This window comes from Hyposmocoma kahamanoa, unplaced genomic scaffold, assembly GCF_003589595.1.
Source record: "Hyposmocoma kahamanoa isolate Upper Pololo Valley unplaced genomic scaffold, ASM358959v1 78, whole genome shotgun sequence".
Taxonomy (NCBI): domain Eukaryota; kingdom Metazoa; phylum Arthropoda; class Insecta; order Lepidoptera; family Cosmopterigidae; genus Hyposmocoma; species Hyposmocoma kahamanoa.
In genome coordinates this window covers 9890082-9902717 of record NW_020653945.1, presented here as the reverse complement: position 1 = coordinate 9902717, position 12636 = coordinate 9890082, and positions in this window count along the sequence as shown.

Here is a 12636-nt window from a genome sequence, read left to right as displayed (position 1 = left end):
GGGAGCTTTATCCCTTGGTGCGCGGGTGCTAACTCGTGCGAGGTGATTGGTAAAATTACGGACCCGTGAGAAGCCGCCACAATAAATACTAGGGTCTCGTGTCGCTTGCGCTCTAGGTAAGTTAGAATTTTTGTGCTCTACAACTAAATGTTTAAATACATTTTTATGAAGATTATTGTAGTTTTTATGGTACCAAGAGACGGGTACTCAGAAGTTTAAATCGCAAAGATAGAAGAAAGAAGTTGCCACCGCGCCAGGCACCCTGAGACATAAGTTGACAAGTTCCATGTGTCTGTAATTTCACCAAAACCCTTCGAAACTGGAACGCAATAATGCCCACTGGTGGCAAAAATAGTTAAGGTACTTCCCTGGACGAATTCTTTCACATGGAGCTCTACTGTTATTACCTACCTTACACCCACCTGTCTCACCTACTTTCTACAGTACCTATTTAAACTACTAATTAACTAAATGTACACCTTTAAAAAAGCGATATTATTTCGAATAGTTTTGTGCACCTATGTACTTGTGTAATGTTATATAATTTATAATTAAACTTCGGGGAAGAAAAGGTGTAATAGCCTATACAAAGTTTACGAGAGGAGTGAAAAAAAATATTTATGAACCACATATATTTTATTAATATTTTTATTTTCTATATTTCTGTAAGAAACTCATTTTTTGCTGAATAACAAAACTTCGAAATCATGAAAATTTATTTACTAAACTACATTAATAATAATTAAATTTTTTATGAATTGATGTTCAATTTTGTTTTTGTGAAATTACTCCACTAGTTTGTTATAATTATTAATACAAAGATCGAACACTCAGAAAAAATTCCCATAGATGGGGCTACGACTAAAAAGTCGCTAAAAACCAAATACAAAGACACGACACAAGCACATAGAAAAATTCGTGAGGTCCGTTGGTTCGTTCCGTGGCTTAGCTGGTAAAGCGTCTGGCACGGTATGCAAGAAGACGTCGGTTCGAATCCGACCGGATCGAAGGAATTTTTTCTGAGTGTTCGGTCTTTGTATTAATAATTACCTACATTAATGACATTTTGATAAAATTAGCGTTTGCATTTTCCTTCCCCAAAGTATTGGATTGCAATATTTATTTATAAATATTATAGTAGTTGTGACTTACAATAAGGCGATAACATCACAACGACGTCATTACATGCTAATTCGCAATTAGATGCTGTTGATATGACAAGTAACAGACGTAATTTGAATTTGAATCCGTAGAATAGATATATCGTTACGACTAAGATACAAAACGCAAAAGAACTTTCAGTGGCAGTAGAGCTCGTTGTGAAACAGTTTGTCCAGTGAAGTACTGCCATATTACTGATTTCTGCCGGCAAGCAGTAATGTGAGAATTCAGGATTCATGAGCATTTCAGGGTGACGTGCAAAGTAGCAGTGCTCCTTATATCTCTGTGATTTACAGTTTTGAGTGGTAGTTGCATCTGTTATGGACAGGCGTGTTGCTTAGGCGCACTACTAATTCGTCCCGTCCCTAAGTATCATACAATAAATGAATTTGTAGGACTAAATAGAAATACAAGGTACGTAATAAATTGAAAAGAGAAAATTTTCTAAAACATTCCTTTCTAAGTATGAATCTAAAAAAACCTAAATGAGTTCTTCGATAACTACCCGAGTTACGAGTAAGGAACTGGAAATGAGAAATGCCAAATTGAAAAAGGCGTTAAGCAATATCTAGAAAGGACGAAGTGTCGTTTTATTATTGAAACTTTCCGCCCCATTTTCTGGCGCGAGACTGTCGGGCGACGATGTTGTAGCGTCAACCACGGTGCTAGTCGATTTGAAACGCCTGCCAGCGTTCGCGAGCAAAAGCAATGAAAACTCTTTTGGACGTGAACAAATAATCAGTAGCAAGTGTTGGAAAAATAGAACAAGAAATATTATAAGTTGTTTATTGAGAAACGTGTAGATAAATAAATGAAATATTAAAAACTGTGTATAGTTACTACAAGAGATTCAGGTGCTAAATACTTTTCCACATTTGATACTAGTAGTGATTCTGAATGCTAGTGGTTAAACTTTAATAAAAAAGGATTCCTTATAGAATAGAATAACCTCCGTTACACAAAAAAAAAAAACAGTGTCAGTACAAAGATATAGTGAAAGGTGGCGTGCAAACGGCAACCCCATCGACAGCGGTCTCTACTGGGCAACGTAACAAATTATTACGGAGTTACAGGTGAAGAGCAGTTACTTTATAAATTGAACTGAATATACATTTAAACAAACTTCATAAAACATAATATAAAACATATATACATATAGCTACATACTAAAAATATACTTATCAAAATCTTCAATACTTGTTCGCAAGTCAAAGACAACCATTTTTAACCGACTTCAAAAAAGGAGGAGGTTCTCAATTCGACTGTGTTTTTTGTATGTATGTTATGCGATAACTCCGGTATTTCTGAACCGATTTTCATGATTCTTTTTTTGTTGGAAAGAGGGTAACTCCATAGTGGTTCCATTTCATTTTGAAGAAAATCATCTAGCTGATAACGGAGGCTGATCACGCATGAACATTCATTTTTATAAATAGCGCCTAAATTGTACTTAAGGAGCAATTATTTTAATGGTTGGTTTTGATATTCTCGAATTCAAGGCGTTTTTCTCTCTCAATATACTTTGAGTAGTGAGAACCGATTTGTATTATCTCCTGTGCAAAGTCCTGTATAGTGGCGAACTAGGGCATATTTCAATAAAACTTGGCAAATAGATGTAATTCCGCGTACTTTTGAGGTCGGTTTTTTTAGTACTTTGTGCTGAGATTATACGTTTGCGAATTATACCACAAAAAACGAAAAATAAAATTTTTATTGGCATATAAACAGTAACGCGTAAAACGTTACAGTAATAATATTAATAACGCATACACTCATAGCCTGGACTGCCTAACTAGGGAAAATCCTGTATAGCGGGTGCCACGGACACACATAGACAACCACAAATTACCCCAAAACTAGCAAAAGATATAAATGCAGACCATATAAAATATTTCCCTCGGCCCGAGAATGGAACCGGGGCCACGGGTTCGGCCACGGAAGAACTTAACTACCTATAGTCCATTTGTTTAGGTACAGGATCAAAAGCACGTCAAGCTTGACACTTAAGACTTAAATCCTACTCTATGCCACTTACGATAAAAACGGTCCAAAGTACAAAGTGTCAAGCTTGACGTGCTCATGATTGTACTTAACTAAATGTGAACAATCTTGAGATGTCTATTTAATGAAATATACGTTTATAAAATTATTTTTGCTTACCTTCAAATACAAAATACAAATACTTAGCTTCATATAAAATTGCATATCTATTTTTATACCTATTGGTTTGTAAAGTATATGTTTCAATAAAAATATGAATCAAGATTGTTTATATTTAGTTAAGTAACTAAACAAATAGACTATAGACAGTGGCATTAATATTCATTCTTTTCGATTCATATTGCCATTTAGAAATTAGAAACTGTATTTTAACTAATTCAAAGATAACTGCTAGAAATCGTGGGTCAAACAAAAACTCTGTCAAAAGATTATCAGATAATTGATAGAAATATATATATACTTATAATAGTAATTCCATCATGGAAAACGTACAGGGTTGAAAAAATACTAGGTCATAAACGACAACTTTTGTTCCATGACTTTTAATAATTCATAAAAATTTACTTTCGTATAAAAAAATTATAACTCTGTGCGGTAACAAAAGGAAGTGCTACCATAAAAATAACAATCCGATGCAAAGCGCAGAAACGGAGGTGGGGTTCTTCTGAGAGGACGCTTGTACGTTTGAACTTGCTATCAAACACCAAATACTAAAGTGTCAACTAGTACAACAAAAGCTCAAAATATAATAATAGTCAACCGTGACCATGGGACCTGTAAAGGGCCCGAAACTTCAGTTTATTTTGAAAAAACAAATATACGCGATTTAAATCCGGAAAAATAGTTTCGTTTCCTACGTGTAACAATCGCGAAAACCTAAGAACTCGATATAATAATTATAGTTATATTAGATTATAATAATTATAACAAACTAGTGGAGTAATTTCACAAAAAAATAATTGAATATCAATTTAACAAATTTAAAATACTGCGAATAGCGACATCTCTCGCCAGGACTGGAAGCTGTAAAGGTACTAACTGGGTGATAATCTTTTATAGATGGCGCTACGACTAAAAAGTCGTTGAAAATCCAAATACAAAGACACGGCACGGCGCAAGCACATAGAAAAATTCGTGAGGTCCGCTGGTTTGTTCCGTGGCTTAGTTGGTATAGTTGGTATAGCGTCTGACACGGTAAGCTAGAAGATGTCGGTTCGAATCCGGGCGGATCGAAGGAATTTCTTCTGAGTGTTCGATCTTTGTATTAATAATTATAACAAAGTAGTGGAGTAATTTCACAAAAAATAATTGAATATCAATTCAATACAAAAAATTAAAATACAGCGAATAGCGACATCTCTCGCCAGAACTACTGGTAGCTGTAAAGGTACTAACTGGGTGATAAATCTTTCATAGATTTCTCATAGATGGCGCTACGACTAAAATGTCGTTGAAAAACCAAAAACAAAGACACGACACAAGCACATACAAAAATTCGTGAGGTGCGCTGGTTTGTTCCGTGGCTTAGTTGGTATAGCGTCTGACACGGTAAGCTAGAAGACGTCGGTTCGAATCCGGCCGGATCGAAGGATTTTTTCTGAGTGTTCGATCTTTGTATTAATAATTACAAAAAACCTTAAAAATTTTACAGTTACATTAATTCCTAAATAAATGAATGTACAAAATCAACTAGATGGCGCTTATTGTACAGAGTTTTAAGGATACTGCCGGCTATTCTTTTATTTTGTTTATTATTAGCGCCATCTACCTATTAATTTTTATCATTTAACGCAAACGTTAATTTTTCATTACGTTTGTAACACACAATGCCATTTGTATATAATTTTTTTTGTTATTCTCGCATAGAAAATAGCAATATTTCGCACTTTATGTCGCTGTCGAGCAAGCCGTAACCTCTCGTGTTAGCCCCACACTGCGCACTGGTTGTAAGCGACCCGCCTATCAATGTCAGTAGCAGTGTCAATTAAGCTTTATACCGCAAAGATCTGAGAAGCGCACTGCACCCGTCACCCCGAGACATAAAGTTGACAAGTGCCTTTAGTTCCATACTGCACCCGTGGCCGAACGGTTACCATGCCAATCTGCCACGCAGAGCTGCCGGGCTCATTGCTTTCACTCGTGAGTTTGGGTGTAATTTGTGGTTGTCTATGTGTGTGTACATGACACCCGCGACACAGGGTATCCCTAGTGCGAGACTAGGAGTGTGTGTTTCACCAGCACCAAAACCAGAACGAAATAATACTAGTAGTTCTTCCTGGGGTCACCGCCGCGGAAGGTCATGATTAAGGATCATATCATATCATAGAATTATGTCCAGCAAAAATTCGACTTAAATACGTAATCCTTTAATAAGTTATCCGTTAGAGCGTTTGTGCACTACGTCCGATTCCTATCAGGGGGTTTACTCTCGATCTCCTCCGACATCTGTCCGAAACAATTACTGTCAAAGAAGCAATACTCGACCAAATGAAAAGACGCGTGATGCGAATGAAGCTTCATACTTGATACCTGTCTTTTAATTTGGTCGAATATTACTTATTTGACAGTAATTGTTTCGGACGGATGTCGGACGGAGATCGAAAGTAGGTCCCCAGTTCCGAATCCCAGAAATGACCTTCCGAAATGTCACAAGAATCATTTTATTTCTAGGTGTAAAAAGATATTTGTATTTACACAAGGGACATCCGAAGTGGGTTCGAGTTTTCTAGATTTGTATATTTTCGGATTCGGAACGAATACGCATCGGATGCACAGCGCAAACACTGTCTAGTTAATATATCTGAGTTTCAATATATCTTTTTATTGAAAATGACAGAAATATCTCAGTACAGAGTATTAAAAAAACCGATCTCAAAAGTGCGTGGAATCTATTTGCCAAGTTTTATTGAAATATCCCCTAGTTCGCCACTATACAGGACTTGACACAGGAGATAATGAAAATCGGTTCTCACTACTCAAAGTATATTGAGAGAGAAAAACGCCTTGAATTCGAGAATAGCAGAACCAACCATTAAAATAATTGCTAAGTAATAATAATCGTTAAGTAAAATTTAGGCGCTATTTAAAAAATGAATGTTCATGCGTAATCAGCTACCCTTATAGGTGGATGATTTTCTTCAAAATGAAATAGGATCACTATAGAGGTACCTTCTTTCCAACAAAAAAAGAATCATGAAAATCGGTTCACAAATACCGAAGTTATTGCGTAACATACATACAAAAAAAAATATAGTAGAATTATAATAATAATAATAATAATAACGCACACACTCAACATAGCCCCGCACTAGGGAATCCGTAGGTCGCGGGTGCCATGGACACACACATAGACAACCACAAATTACACCCACACTCACGAGAGAAATAAATGTAGGCCATACAAATATTTCTTCTGGCCCGGGAATCGAACCTAGGACCTCTGCGTGGCATGGTAACCGTTCGGCCACGAGGCAGTTATTGAGATATATTAATTGAGAACCTCCTCCTTTGTTTGAAGTCGGTGAAATATGTAAACTAGGCTGAAAGGGTTTTAACCCTAACAAGCCGTGACCAGGGTCACGGCAGTAAAACAAAATTTCAGGTCCACAAATTTATTTGATGTCGGTTAAGGAGAAGAAAAGGTAACAAAAGAAGGCCATAACAATAAAAGGTATATTAAAAAAAATAGGTACATTATTACAAAACACTCCCTAACTTGATGAATATTAAGATGTTAAGTAGACACTTACCCCAAAAGGGCCGAGTTATACTGAATTACAGATGTGTATTCATAGGTACACGATAAAGGCTGTAGTGTAGACGGTGGAACGAAACAAAATCAGAATGCGAGGCAAAAGAACTATGGAACAATAAAAAAATTAAATTAAAATACGAGTGGCCAGGAACTGAAGAAAGGCGATAAACAGGTGGGATGACGATGTAAGGAGGTCACACCGTCACAAGACAATATTTCCAATCACACTAACGCACGCTCACTGCCCGCTTTGTCTCTACACAAACAAAGAAAAAAGAAAGAAAAACAAATAGGTACTGCTAAGTATAATTTATGTTGCTGAAAGTCTACGTCTGAGGTAAGTATTTATCCGAGCTAGATCATTGGTATGCGTGTATCGTATATGAAATGAAAAAAGTTATCCCAAGACGAGGACTGTAAGAATCGAGTTATGAACTTGAGGGTGAGTTGATTTTGTTATACAATGTTTTGGTATTGGCGGCACACAAAGTTTTCTACGTTACTTTGAAGGTACCGACTAAGAATGTAATGTTTATCTTGTCTAACTCGCTCCAGACGTCTTTTGTTTAATGTATACACAGATGTTTAGAAATAAATTTTGAAAATCTCATATACTTTGCTATGTTATGCGGTGTGTATTATTATGATATATAATTGTAACTTTATTATTAAAAAACCGATCTCAAAAGTTCGTGGAGTTATATCCATTTGCCAAGTTTTATTGAAATCTGTTACCGGAAAGTGCGTGAAACCGCATTCATCCCCTAGTTTGCGAATATTAGAGGTGGAATATTTCTTTCAAATTTAAATACAACCAATACTGAGGTACCCTCTTTCTTCTTTCTTAAAATCAAAATCGATTCACAAAAACCGGAGTAACATACAAAAAAATACAGTCGAATTGAGAGCTTCCTCCTTTTTTAAAGTTGGTTAACAAAAAAATGTGCGTTCATTTATTTAGGAAAAAGTGCATTCATTTATTTAGGAATTCAAGTAAATGTAAAACTTGTTTCGGTTTTGTTATATGAGTACTATTTGACACTTATTAGTATATGGTAGTAAGGTAGTAAGTTCAAACGTACAAGCGTTCTGCCGGACGAACCCCATCTCCGCTCCTGCGTTTTGCATCAGACTGTTATTTATGCTAGCATTTCCTTGTGTTGCCGCACAGAGTTATCACTATTCAGAGCGATCTATTTAATTGTTTTTTTTTTATACGAAAGTAAATTTTTATGAATTATTAAAAGTCATGGAACAGAAGTTGTTGTTTATGATGTTAGTACATTCTCCTACGAGGTTGTTAGTATTTTCTTAGAAGTCGGTTAAAAGTGTTTGTTTTATTATACCAAGTTACAGGACCAATAAGTCGCGCGCCTGGCGGGAAGCGATACGCTTGTCCATACTGCCCTTCTTATGATAACTAACGTACTTAGTCGACAATTTTGCGAAATGTGGTTTATTAATATAATGGAATCAACGAAACGAGATGTATAACCCCCTACAAGCGTTTTTTATAACTTTTTAGTTTCAGTTTTATTGTTAAGCAAAATTTGCTTAATTGACATTCTTCAAAAAGACAAATTTAGGATTTTTTTATAATACTAAGTGACGGGACGAACAACTCGTGTGTCTGGTGGTAAGCGACACGCCTGTCCATAACAGTTGCCGTACCACTAAGAGCGTTAAATCACAAAGATCTGAGGGGCACTGCCACTGCGCCCGACACCCTGAGACATAAGTTGACAAGGCCCATGTGCCTTTAATTTCACCAGCACCCTTGCCCTTCGAAACCGGAATGCAGTAATGTTCATATTACTGCTTGGCGGCAGAAATAGGTGAGGTGGCAGTACTTCTCTGGACGAACTCTTTCGTGTAATTTGACATAGTGTCGAAGGAATGTATGTAGAATAGGAGAACCTACTCACTTTTTAACCGACTTCAAAAAAGAGGAGGTTCTCAATTCGACTTTATGTCTTTTTTTTGTATTTTGTATGTTACGCGATAATTCCGCCATTTGTGAACCGATTATGATGATTCTTTTTTGTTGGAAAGAGGGTACCTCAGAAGTGGTCCCATTTAAATTTGAAGAAGAAATATTCGACCTCTAAGTGTGGTAAACTAGGGGATGAATGACTTTTGAGGTCGGTTTTTTAGTGCTCTGTACAGAGATTAGGTTATTTCATATTTCATTTAATTTTTAATTTCTAAACTTGATCATTTTCTTTTCACAGTTTCCTATTTCAAAATTTTAAATACACGTCACACGTACCACACGTTGGCGGCTTCACGTTTCAAGAAACCGGTTTTTGCAAGCTACAATAAAAACCATTTATTCATGACAGCAGATTTTTCGTAAAATATGCGTACCGTTAATAAATAAAATGAAACAATAGAGGATTTTTAACCGAACGTGCGCCAACTGTCCGTGTTTGATTTATACGGACAGTTCACGTCAAAATTGCGGTAAAAAAGCCATTAAAAAGATTTTCTGAAAAATATACATGTTTTTATAAACTCGCTGTATTGTAAAAATATTTTTATTGACTGTTCATGAGTCCGTATCACAAAATTATTTTCAGATCTTTAGTCTTTTTTGCGAAAATCAAAATAAAAAAGCACAATTATTACAAGTAGGGTTTCTTTGGGCTTCTGATGTTTAAATAGAAGAAGAGAAACCAAATCACTTATAATTTTATTATCACTTATTAATTTAAACAATTATTGTTAATTTATTTAAATTTAACCAAACCATGTCTATCCTAATTACGACCCTTATGGAAATCCTCCACAACTTTCATACTAACTGAAACACCCCATTCAGTACACCTGAATTGTCACAGGAATAAATTTTTTAGGGCTGGCAATCCTTTTTTATGTTCCTAATGTACTTACGACTCATCGGTATGAAAATCCAGTCTCGGTCGTAAATATCGTTTATTAGAACGCCTCTCATAATGGCGCTCGCATAAAAATGGTAACCTGACCCACGGTCACATTACTGTCACATTCAAGGTATATTTAATGTTAAAACATGTTATACAAAAAGTTCATAGAACAGAGTTACTCCGAAATTTACCCGGGAGGTGTTTTGTTTAGTGAACATTATAATATTTATCAGGTTTAAAGCCTGTTACACAGATGAAAAAATATTTTAATATTTTAACCATATCACTCTCTACACAATTCGCAGCACCTTCATCTTAAGATACTATAAGGAGCGATGTGGCATTTTTGTAGCAATAGTGCTACTTATGAAAGAGTCCCGGGAAGTACCTTACCAATTTCTACCGCCAAGCAGTAATGTGAGTATTACTACATTTCGGTTTTGAAGGGTAAGAGTGTTGGTGAAATTACAGGCACATGGGACCTGTGAACTTATGTCTCAGGGTGCAGTGGCAGTGCTCCTCAGATCTTTGTGATTTAAAGCTCTTATTACCACTATAACTGTTATAGACAGGCGTGTCGTTAACTACCAGGTGTACGACTTATTCGACCCTTCACTTGGTATCATAAAAAAATAGCGAAATTGTACCCTTAGTGTAATAACTGAAAATGACAATTTTTCAGGAGAGAGGTTTTAAGATTCTACGAATGAAATTTGTCGTTAACTTTTTATACACTTTTTATATTAAATAAGAGTTATAAAAGTTCAAATTTACGTAATTTAGTTCGCATTATTCTTACGACTTTCATATTATGAAAGATATAATAAGTAAACAAATAAATAAATAAGCTTTTTCCAAATTCAAATTCCAAATTACTTTTGTTTGCCAGACAGAAAAAAAAACATAAAACATACGTGAAAAATCTTACACAATATAAGTAGTAGTAAAGAGACAAAACTATATATATGGTCATAAATGTGTGACGATGATTCTGAGCTCAGTACAACAGTGCAAACTTGGTTTGCGCAGCACCGATTTTAAGCCATAACCTCCCTGTCAGGAGTTACGGTCTCACGTCGGTGTAACAGATCGTTTATGAAATAAAATTTTGAATATAGTTTGAATGTATAATTTAAAGCTTTAAGAACGGTTACATGTTAACAATGACGTATGAAATTTTTACACTGATTTACAAGCCTGCTACAACTTTACAATAGAAACTACCTACTTAACGTGACATTAGTTCTGTGCACACCGCATTATAATGTACCTGTATTATTTTTTCAAATTAGCACTGATCAACAATTAAGGTCTATGAGGAGCGCGAAAGGAGAAAAGAAATCAGAAAATAATAGTACTTTACGTACTTATGAAATAAAAACCGATAGGGATTGTCAATTTTAAGACAGAAAATAACTTTTCCATAAATCTGAAAATCGGAATAAAAAACAAAAAAGAATGAAAAATGTTTGAAGGAGTACGATATCTCCAATGTTAATACAATAGTGTATTAACTCAAAAAATGTATTTTCTCAGAATCAACGAAAAAGTAATTACTCGCTTCCCGTGAAAGATCATTAAAATGTATGTATAGGATAGTTTATTGCAGACAATTTCCAACTTGCCAAATATATTTAAAAATAAAAGAGAAGTAATTTCATAGTTTTGAATGAGGAATATTTTGACCAGAACTAGCTCACATAAAGCGTGTCTCATTTTGAGTTAAGTAGATCTTTAAGTTGTGTCTTACAATATTCTAACGAGGGTTTTATTGACGTGTAGAGAATCAAATTTTACGTTCGATAATGCTATATTCTTAAATTTCACATATATTGAGTTCTAACATTATTGTAATAGCAGTGCGATATGTTTGTTAATTTTACGATATAATAATATATAGTTCTTTAGATACTTCAGCAGTTTAGAAATGTTCTGGAAAGCGGACGGCTCTTCGCTGTTGCGGAAAATGTTGAACGAACAACGCATTGCGCGGGCACTAACCCGGTGTCCCCGTAGGTACAGTAAAGTACGCATGCACACCAAAACACACCGGGTGCTGTGCGCCATCGCACTCGCTCAACTCCGTTCTCAAGGCCGCATCACATTTTGATATGTTTGATACCGCAATTTTTTTTAACGAACTGCACTAGGGAATCGCGGGTGCTATGGACACACACATAGATAATAACAAATTTCATCCAATTTCACGAGAGAAATAAATGTAGGCCACACAAATATTTTTCTTTTCGTGGCAGTGCAGCATGGTAACCGTTCGGCCACGGAGGCAGTTAATGTTAATGTCTGATGAGACCATGTAAGTAATTTTTTGAACCAATGATGCTTGTTAGTGTATTTCTATAATAGGTATAAGGGTGTGTAAACATACATGTGTCTTTTTTGTTTGTTGTTTCTGTGTTTGTAGTGACTTGGACTCTGTTACGGTGCAAATGTGAAATGAATAAAAAATGTATCCATAGAAACACATACAACGTGAAACTTCGGCTTCTTCCTGTCCTTATCCCAAGCTTGGTGGGGTCGGCACTACATGTATTTTTCTTCCGCTCTCCCCTATCAGCTGTCATTTCCATACTCACACACATCTTATTTATTTATTTATTTAAACTTTATTGCACAAAACACTGAAGTACAAATGGCAGACTTAATGCCATAACGCATTCTCTACCAGTCAACCATTGGGCCAAACAAAAAACAAAAACACAATAAACCTATGGTGCTACACTTAAACAAGAAGAACAATATGCTAGAAAGTTTATCGATAATTTGTATGGTATACCTAAATAAATAATATAATATAAACATACTTATTATATTATA